This window comes from Saccostrea cucullata, unplaced genomic scaffold (genome assembly GCF_032062105.1).
Source record: "Saccostrea cucullata isolate Sc308-1 unplaced genomic scaffold, CSIRO_AGI_Scuc_v1 ctg13377, whole genome shotgun sequence".
NCBI classification, from domain to species: Eukaryota; Metazoa; Mollusca; class Bivalvia; order Ostreida; family Ostreidae; genus Saccostrea; species Saccostrea cuccullata.
This window is the reverse complement of record NW_026920817.1, coordinates 678-10,975: the sequence shown is the minus strand read 5'-3', so window position 1 is coordinate 10,975 and position 10,298 is coordinate 678. Positions and strand designations below refer to the sequence as shown.

The 10,298-nt window shown below is 32.2% G+C and overlaps 1 long non-coding RNA gene across 1 annotated transcript; it reads right to left on the bottom strand.

The window, feature by feature from the left end:
* Positions 1-7,882: 7,882 nt before the first annotated feature.
* LOC134258332 (uncharacterized) lies at positions 7,883-9,495 on the bottom strand. The gene is made up of 4 exons (XR_009990146.1): positions 9,427-9,495; positions 9,113-9,221; positions 8,872-8,958; positions 7,883-8,734 (listed from the first exon to the last, which is right to left on the bottom strand). It is a non-coding gene; the product is annotated as an uncharacterized LOC134258332 (long non-coding RNA).
* Between the last annotated feature and the right edge of the window lie 803 nt (positions 9,496-10,298).

The following is a 10,298-nucleotide window of genomic DNA, read 5'->3' as shown; positions in this document are numbered from 1 at the left end:
TCGTCAACCTTCCTAAGAAAAACTGAGTGCATCTCGTTGAGTCCAGTTTGCAGGTATACGTATCTGTTTAATTTCTTAATCTATTGATGAGCCCGCATGGCGCAATATAGATTAAAATTTGAGTTTTTCATTTAAATTTGGATTTCATTTAATTGTTATAGATCTATATATATTTTAGGTGGTAATATGAGTGCAGGCTTATGCAAAGCAAATTCTCCAATTTTTTTTCAGGGACCTAAGGTAAAATACATGCACTGGGAATAAAGTGTTTAGATGACAAATACTTTGCATTTTCTAGTGCAAACCTGGTGTCTTTCTAACCACGGCCAAAATCCATTTTTAATCTGGAGGCTACAGGCGGACTCTGGACCGTGGCTTGAGTGTTGATTATCGATGTATTTATAGGCATTCATAATGAACGTGTGTATAATAGTTCATAGGTGACATATATTAGACTTGCACTTGCATGCAAAAGGTTTTTTTTTTCTTGGACTTGGTACTTGTATAAATATATTTATAATACATGTAAATATCAATTTCCGAGAACGTTTTACAGTTCTGTTAAAAAAAATATTGCCATGCAATTTGAACCTGCGATGTAAAGGGAATGGTTATTGGATGGGGTCCTTCTCTTTATGGTTTACACAGACAAACGAGTTTCTTGCAATTTAGTGACAGCATCTCTGTCTGTGTCTGACAAAACAATTTTTCTTCCATTTCTTTATTCAAAGTCCCAGTAGAAAAAACGGAACCTGAATCGCTACACAAATTTACATATCATAGGCGTCGGAACCGGGGATGGGGAGTTAGGGCCTCTTTTTTGCAAAGATAGTCATAATATAGACAATGATCATTGGAGCGTAGGTTTAGAAAGAAATTGTACTGAGAGAAGTTCGATATTAACCCTCCCCCCTCCCCCAATGAAATAGGATTTTCTTGAAGAACGAAAGACAATTATTTTCGCTTTTCAAGTTTTTGGTACTTTGAATATTTTTTTCTCCTTTACTTTGCCCCCTTCCACTTTCAATTTGCTCCCAACGCCAATGCATATACTTCCACATCTTCGCTAGCCAAGGGTGACGATCCGCTCCTCTCCTCTTTTCACCCTTGGCTAGAGAAGATGATACTTCCATTGTATGTCCCACTTCGCTACCCGACCTTACATGTAATTCCCAGTCAGTTAAAATTTCGGTAAAAATATCGATATTGTTGAGGCTACGGAAGTTAAGGTTACGGAAGTTAATTCTCCAAATTTTATAATAAAAGTTAGAATTCTCTGAAATAGTTAAAATCAAAGCTTGTTCTAGGATATTAAACAAAAGTATGAAGAATTTCGCTCCCCAAAGAATAAAAAAAATCATATCTGTCATGCAAAATTCTTCCTGAATTACAATTTCGGAAGTAAGTGTTTTTCTCCAATTCAATTTGATATATCTAAAAAGGCATTTTCTTAAAAATAAATAGCTGACTCGCAACTAGAATTAATGATATAAGATTTTTTGGTCAATTTCAATTCTTTTTGAAATCTGCAAATAATCTGTCAGTGAAATTTAGAGCAAACTCATTACTGAAGTTTATCGATTTTTAGCGATATTGCTATGATTACTTGTGAAAGAAGATCCATGCATATCTTTTTCGAGAAGTGGTTTGATTTCATTTTATTCAAGATTAGGCCTAAAAAAAAATCTTATTTAACATTCATCATCATTCATCATCATCATTCAACACAATCTGTAAGGAACGCTTTTACGGCTGAGAATCACGTCTTGAAATTATTTGTAAATAAATGAAGTGACATTAAGATTTGCATTGGAATACGTTTTCAACATTAGGCCTAAATGATGTTCATATCTAAACTTTAATTACATTGGTAACATCGGTAAATATTGAGAGGAAAAACATGCGTGTATGTTATATCTTAAAGCTGAAATCGATCTTAATATTTATAGTTAAGATATTATAACGGCAAATTTGTACACATGTAAATGACATGAAAATAAAAGAATATAATTGTCCATGCTTGTTTTTGTAGAATGACTCTTCCGTGCTATGTCTAGAGCTCCCTGTGTATATAACAACCATCGTAACAGAAAGGGTAATAATTCAATCAAAATTAAGTTTCTCGATTTTTAAAAATTAAATATCACAGTGTATATTCATAATTTTATTTTCATGTTCCTATACATTCATTTTATATTTGATAAAGATAAGGTAAGAAAAATAATCGCGTCAGTTAAATGCAGTTTGTGCGTTAGGAAAAATATATCTTTCATCGAAATTTTAACACCTAATATGTTTCGTCGTTGTGACAGCTTTTCCGTTCAAAGTACATTTAAAATACTAGACTATTAGGACTCGAAAAAAGATTTATAAGCTTGTATATTTTTTTTTTACTTTTAATGACAAATCCGATTATTAAGAAAATGGTAACGACAATAACTAATTACCTGATTAATTATTCCTACTACATGTAGGAATGACCCAAAATTTAACAGGGATTTCTGAAAACAGCGGGTGCGCAAAATCGGGGCGTTGGGTCAAGAACTATTATTATATAAATATTCTAAAGCTAAGAAAAATTCCCTTTATTACATGTTTATGGCTCAAAACGTCTTGTATATTAACTCTTCTTTATAAATAATTCCTTTAAAAAATAAATCTGTTCCATATATTAAAATAATCGATTTATTCTACACCGAGCTTATGAACGATTTCATTGTGTACATGTAAAACGTTAGATGACGTCATATGTTGTGCATTTTGTTTGCTTTACTCGAAAAAAATCCAATATTCAACAGCAAATATTTCTAAAACGGATGCTCGTACCTTTCAATGTCCAATAGAGAAAATGTTGGGAAAATGTCCAGCTTTTAGGTTATGGCATTCATTTTTTTTAATCGTGTGCTGTAATTGAGTTACAGCCTACAGAAGATAGCACAAAATCACTCATTTATGCGTAATTTTACTAACTTCCCGCAATTATATTCAATGTTCAATTCAAGTTTACGATAATTTCTTAACATCGCAGAGAAAAAACCAAAATAGAAAAATTGTTGTGTTTCTTCTCTTGTTTTAGAAAATATCAATTGTTTTGTTGTATCCCAATTATTTACAAAACGCCAACAGTTAAATCACTGTGTTGCTGTAAATGCGTCAAAAGGCGCACTTGGTCTTTAAGGGGTTAAAACGATATCGTGTTTGTTTGATTTTTATCCGATTGGAAGCATTTCGTAAATCTTCATAACTAGAGTTTCGATCTTTCGGACTCCATGGACTCATATCTTTATCAGACAGGTCGAAGCGGTTCGATGCATGATCAAGACTAATGTCTGTTGTTGCCTCAAGACTAAATCTAAAGATAAAAGTTTATGCACATCTAAAGCATGATATCATATTAAGGATGAATTCTTCTGATCATTTTTACCCCAAGTGGGTCTTCGTACGTACACATGTCGTAAAATTCAAACTAATAACAATTTAGAAACAAGTTTTTAAAGTTTTTATGATTTACATGTTTAACTATTTTTAAATTTAAAAATCTTGCTAAGTTGTATTGATGTCCAAGACGTGTGCAAAATTACTATATTTACGACATAGGCCAAAGAAAGTCGACAAGTGAAATCGGCATGATCGAGAGGGGAAGAAGACGGGATCGCCTGTTTCAAAGCGACAGGAATGCCGAATGGCACTCGCTTAAAAGAGCCAACCGACAGAAATTTTAAAACATTTTTAAAAATCGCCAATACACAATCAGGCCATGTACATTCTCAAAAGCGGCGCCCCAAACATGCCAGCCAAGAGCACCGAAGTGTGTTGACGACGTTCCAGTAGCAGTGGAAAGGCGAAAATGTTGGTTACCAATGCTTTCAAACTTATTTAAAATAGCAATGTTTTTGCATTATAGATTCAAAAGTTTAAAAATACCTATTACATGTATAACTGTCACAACGCAAACTGAAACATAGCATAAACATGTTACATATATACGGAACGTTAGGCCAAGGGGGTCTTCAGATTCATGCAGACGACAGCATTCGTATTATCCTTTTTATTGCAACTTTAGCCCTTAGAATATGATAAATTTCATTTGATATTGTAAATGCAGAATATATATCCCAAATTTATAGACATACCGTACAAAAATAATAAGATAACATCTCTAATTTTTAGCGTTTACATTCGATAAGAAACTAGGTCGCTTCATTCTATGGCGGACTATGCGGGTTAGAAAATAGAATATTTCTGAAACATCATAGAACATATAGAAATTAATTGATACTTAACTACGGGCTTGGGTTCATAAAAACAAAGTCAGATAGACAAAATAATGATTTTACATTTTTTGAACAATGAAATTACCAGTAATTATAATCTTTTTTTTTCTAAAATATTTTTTTCAGATTAGTCTTGTTGTCACAAGAATCACAAATGAAGAACTTTAGAAGAGAGCATGTTTTTAGATCCACTAAAATTGGATGGAGAAAACCATGCTCATATTTTGCTAAAAAAATATTTTTGCAATACATTCAAATAAATCTAAGCCAAATTAGGTTTAAATTGATTGTATTTATAAGTTAATGAGGTATTTCTATGATATAATAGCTATTTTAATGAATTTTCCCATGCTCTATTTTGGCCAATGTTGGAGGGGTTGAATCTCTCTTAGATGAACACTAATATACACTTTTCTTGTCTTTAAATTATTGCTTGGATATTACACTTCCAGAAAAATATAAGCATGTGGAAAGTTTAATGCACGGTTTTTTCCGGGTATCAGAAGAATACATCCTTAAATCTTTTATATACAGGGCGACAATTGATGGCTAACATCAATGATTTTTTGCTTCTACTAGTATTATCTTTGGAAGAATATGTTAGGGTCAACGTTTTTTTCATAAGGACATAAATCTCCAAGGTTGTTTGAAGAAGTATTTTTGTGATTTTTCATATTCCCTTTATGACAAGTACCCCTAAAAATATTTGAAAATGTTAAGTCGCAGTATGTAAATACCATACCAAGTTTCACAGCCTGTTCTAGATTAAAAGAACAAGGAAACATATCATGATATCTTAACTGATTGATAAGCAAGTACTAATTTATCATTTTGAAAAGTTTGAAAATCTAGTGACAAAGACTTTTCCGACATAGTTTCTACCTTAATTCTTGTTTTACTCCACCCTTTTACTCAGTTCTGAGTATATTTTTCAGAGAAATTAATATGAAAATCAGAACAAACATTTTCATTGTTGTAACTTCTTCTCTATAATGTATATTAATATGAAAAGTTAATTGAAGACCATTTCTTTTTATGTCCCCGTAATCGAAGATTCGGGGGTATATAGTTTTATCGTGTCCGTCTGTATGTCCGTCTGTCTATCTGGCGGTTTGTTTGTCCGCAAAAACCTTAACCTTTACCACAACTTTTCATTTATTGGAGCTATGACTTTCATATTTAATATGTATATTCCTTGTGACAAGACCTTACTTTGGGTACCACCAAATTTGACCTTTTGACCTTTACCTTGGAGTTTGTCCCATTTTACACAAAAATGCAAAAACTTTTCTTTGGCTATAACTTTTAAACGGTAGATACTAGTACTCTCATACTTAAAATATGTAGTTTTTATGCATTACCTTTCATTGGATACTGAAAACCATGACCTTTTGACCTTGACCTTGGAGTTTTCCGTACTTATGTTTTTTTTTTACCTTGGCCATAACTTTTGAACTGTAAGGGCTAGGGTATTCATACTTCACATATGTAATCCTTGTTACATTAAACATTTTCTTACGATTGAGTTTGACCTACTTTTCAAAAACTTATCCTCAGCCATTACTTTTGAACAAGTGGTGCTAGGGCTTTCCTATTTTGCAGTTGTATTTCTTGTGAGAAGACCCTACTTTGGGTAACAATATATTTAAATTGCATTTAAGAAAAGTTTAATCTTCGCTATGTTGCCATACAGGGGCATAGCTGTTTCACAAACACATCTTTTTATATATGAGGATTTGCGGATAAGAGATGGATACCTCAAAGCGTAACAGACGGAAGGACGGACATCCCGATCACTATATACCCTCCCGCTTTTCAAGCGGAGGATATAATAATATATAATACTTCTGATTTTTTCTGTCAGTTCGATGATTTCCACCATCAAAAAAACAATGTTTACCTAACTCTTAAGGCTTGATAAATCTTTTACTCCTTTAGATTCTGAATCATTGCATTTACCTTAAAATATAGCTATAATTGTATAATGTTATGAGATCAACATATCATCAGTTTATTCCCAATAAGCTCAGGTGAGCATCTTGGCCAATATGCTTCTTTATCCAATTTTTTTTTGCCCCCTAAAAATTTTAGCTTTAATCTACAGGGGGTCATTTTTCTACGGGGGTCATTTTTCTTCAGGTGGGTTCTGCAAATTTTTAGGGAAGTGACACTTTTTCTACGGGCAAAAGGGTCATTTTTCTACGTCAAATAATGACCGGGGGTCTTTTTTCGCTGTCGAAAAATGACCCCCGGTCATTATTCGATGGGGGTCATTATTCGTCTTTACACCGGCTGCCCCACTGTTGTGTAGACCACTGTGGACAATTCCTGCCAACTCGAATAAAACATTAAACTTAAATACTTAGCATTTGTTAATCATATATAGGTCTTTGATAAATTTCCTGTTATATTGAATTTTAAGGAATATGTTGACAGTGCGACACCGCTAGGGCTAGCACAGCTGTTTGGTACATAATAAAATATTTGAGTCCTGAAACTTCCCGTTGGATAATGAAATTCAACATTGTTGTATGTATTTTTATTTTTTTTAAAAATTACAGTTTCTTCTTCTGTCAAAATATCAATCAATATCACATGTGTGAAATTGCAAGAAAATATTTCTCCATGTAAAAAGAATATTCTCTTTGCCCATGGCCTTGTGGGAATCTATTAGAGGTAATATTTGCGTATAAATTCCTATTTATTGAAAGAGAGATGGTAATCGAGTTTTCAGATGAAACTTAGAGTCTAAATGTAGCTATACATTTGCGGGAAAATGTATATTTTAAAATAATTTGAACAATTGAAAATGTAGCTAAAATTTCTCTCATTTGTGTGCAATACTGAAAGGTAAAATCTTCTGGTGATCTTTTTGAATTAAAGATTTATTCTGCATTTACGAGTGTTCCAAATTGAAGATTGGCATCATGTTTGTAACATCGTCATGTGACAAAACTCTATGTATAGATGAAATGAACATCCGTAGAATTAACGCCCTTTTTGTCAGATACTTTAAATAGGTAAATGAATATCTGAGTATAAAAATGGCTAAACTGCAACCACGTATATAAAAAGATAGACTCAAAGATGCATGTATGTGAATCAAAATTTGTCAACGACTTAAGATATCAATTATATACAAAGGCTTTTCTAAAAGTTCGAAGACTTCTATCTGTCATATCATTTATAAATTTGTAGACGTTTTTTAAGAAAAATAAATTTGAATGGTTTGAATATGAAATTTTCAATCTATCATGAGAATTTACTCAAAATTTGAAACTGCTTTAGTGGATGCAATTGATTAATATGTATATATTTGGGTAGTCATAACTCTGTAAAACGACACAAAACGAAGACAATTTATACGTTCATAATTAGAACTGTTGTTTCATTTTATAAACAAAAACTGTACCCTACTACATGAATGCCACTAAAACAGTTATAAGTCAACTAAATGCCGAGTGGTAAATACAGTTTTTATAAAGAGTGTGTGTGTGACGCCAGCCAGCTAGACTTGAGTGAAATGTCAAGGTATATAGCATTTTGGAGAAAATCATTACGTCATGTTTTTGAAGCTGCAATGTTGTAAATGTGCTTCTTGGAAACAAAACATGTTAATTTTAGATTAATGGATAATAAGTTTCTTTGATTAATTATGAAACAAAACACACCAACAAAGTAAATTTTTTTTTACATATTATTATGTGTTGATCATTGATATTGTCCGACATTTTTCTGAACAGCCCTAGCTATTCTTGAAATATTCAATACTTCCAGCTCCTGTATGTTTAATTTTTAATTTTATGTATATGTATGTTTTAAATGTTTAAAATAAAGTTTAAAAATGTATTAAATTATACAACTTAATTGAACTAAAATAAAGGAAAGAATACAGAAAAAAACGTTTGAAAAAGTATGAATAACAAATTTACGCAAAATATAGGCTGACAATAAAGCCAAATAATTAAACGAAGGAACAACCAATATTATAAAAAAAAAATAAATTTTAAAGTCTTAACGACATAAAAATCAAGCAAACTGTTGACAGAAGACAGGATACGGATTGAAAACGCATTTGGATGTAATGTCATACATCTGCATTTCATCACGCCTTTTCTAGGATGACATTTTGTATCACCAATCTAGTACTGCTCATCCATATCTTTTCACGCCTGTGGTCTAGGATAAAATTTTGTATCTAATCTCTGATCCAATAGTGCTCATTCATATCTTTTCACGCCTAGTCTAGGATAAAATTTTGTTTTTAATCACTGATCTAATATGTCCATATTTTCCACGCATGGTCTGAAATAATTTTTTTTAATCACTGATCCAGTCGTGTTCCTCTTTTCTTTATATGTCTGATCTCGGTTAAATCTTTGTATCTAATCACTGATCTAATACTGCTCATCCATATATTTTCACGCCTGGTCTTGATCCAGTAGTTCTCTAAGATACACCTTTAAAAATAATGCATAGTTTTGATAGAAGTTAAATTTAGAGAAAGAAAGTTAATCTTTGAAGGAAAGAAAATTTTAGTTATAAAAATATATAAACTTTCAAAACTTATTGATGTTTATAAACGTTAAGTACAAACCTGGTTCAGAAGTACAGGTAGATAAAATGCTCACACAGGATTTTTGAGGTGTGTCGTCTGGGGCTGCTGAAGTACAATCCTTTAATTCTGGGAATCTAAATTTTAAACGGGCTGAATTTTAATTCAAAACTGAAGCAAATTTAGTACCAGATGTTTGTACTTTAAATATATGGAGATAACGAACACTTTTCAAGCTCAAAGTCCATTAAAAATACAAAATAGGAGCAGAGCAAACACAGACCTCTAATACATCAGAGGTGGGATCATGTGCCATGAAGGAGTGATCATCCCCTGCCAACAGGTCACACCCACTGTGTGCTCCTTGTCATTATTGGGAAATAACGGAAAATCTGCCGATAATTAAGTGTGTAAATAACGGCCTAACAATTTTATAAGTATGAAAAACGTCAGTCAGCATTTGGTCATGACTCAGTGATAAATTGTTTTTGCTGATAAGGTCATTGAATCGACCATAGAACTTAGAATTTAAAAATGATGACTTTAAACGAAAATACTGATATTCTTGTTTAATCAACTTGTTTGTCAATAATTTACCTCATTTTAGAAATTCTTCCTACGTAGAGCATGCTCTTGTGTATCGAATACATGTATTTCCAGATGGCAGAGAGAAACAAAAACCCCTTGCGAAAAAGAAATATATTAAAATTAAGTATATTGGAATAGCGAACATTATTCAAGCAATACAACTAATGAGCAAAGCAAATATACACTTGTAGGCCTCCTTAAACTTCAGAGGAGGGATCAGGTGACATGGAGGAATAAAAATCCCTTCTCAAACTGGTGACGTCCGCCGTTTGCCCCTTATCATGATCGGAAACAATTCTCTTTAAATTTCATTAAGCAAGTATTTATTTAGTAAAAATTTAGAAAAAAAAATTGTTTTAAAATACCTGACGTATTTCTTACATCAGTTATCTGCTATAATAAGGTCTGACAACCACGTCTGTTTCTAACTGATTTTCATGGTTGCTACATTTATGCATGGATATTATTTTTCCAACAGTTGAGGTGGCACAAACTTTGATTAGGGGAGTTCAAAAGTTAATGTTTGTTTCATGATGTCAGATATTGATAACTTGCTTCGACACTAGAAGAATTGAAAAATGTTATGAAAGAGTGCACGTGGAAGCGTACAAGATGAGAATATGCTACTGCTGTAGGACCTTTCTCAACTTTGAAAATTTATAAAAGTTAAATGTTGCTGTTAATATCAAATTTTAATTTACAAATTTGGTTTCTTTATTATATTGATCCACTGACTAGACTTATCTTTCACTTAAATTTGTAAAAAAAAAAAATTAACATATGCATATGACTTGTACTCGCCAAGATATCGTGGGTATAATTAATTTTGTAAGCAGTTAGCACCTCGCTTCCCAGTCTTCTTATCGTTTACCTGTGTCAGT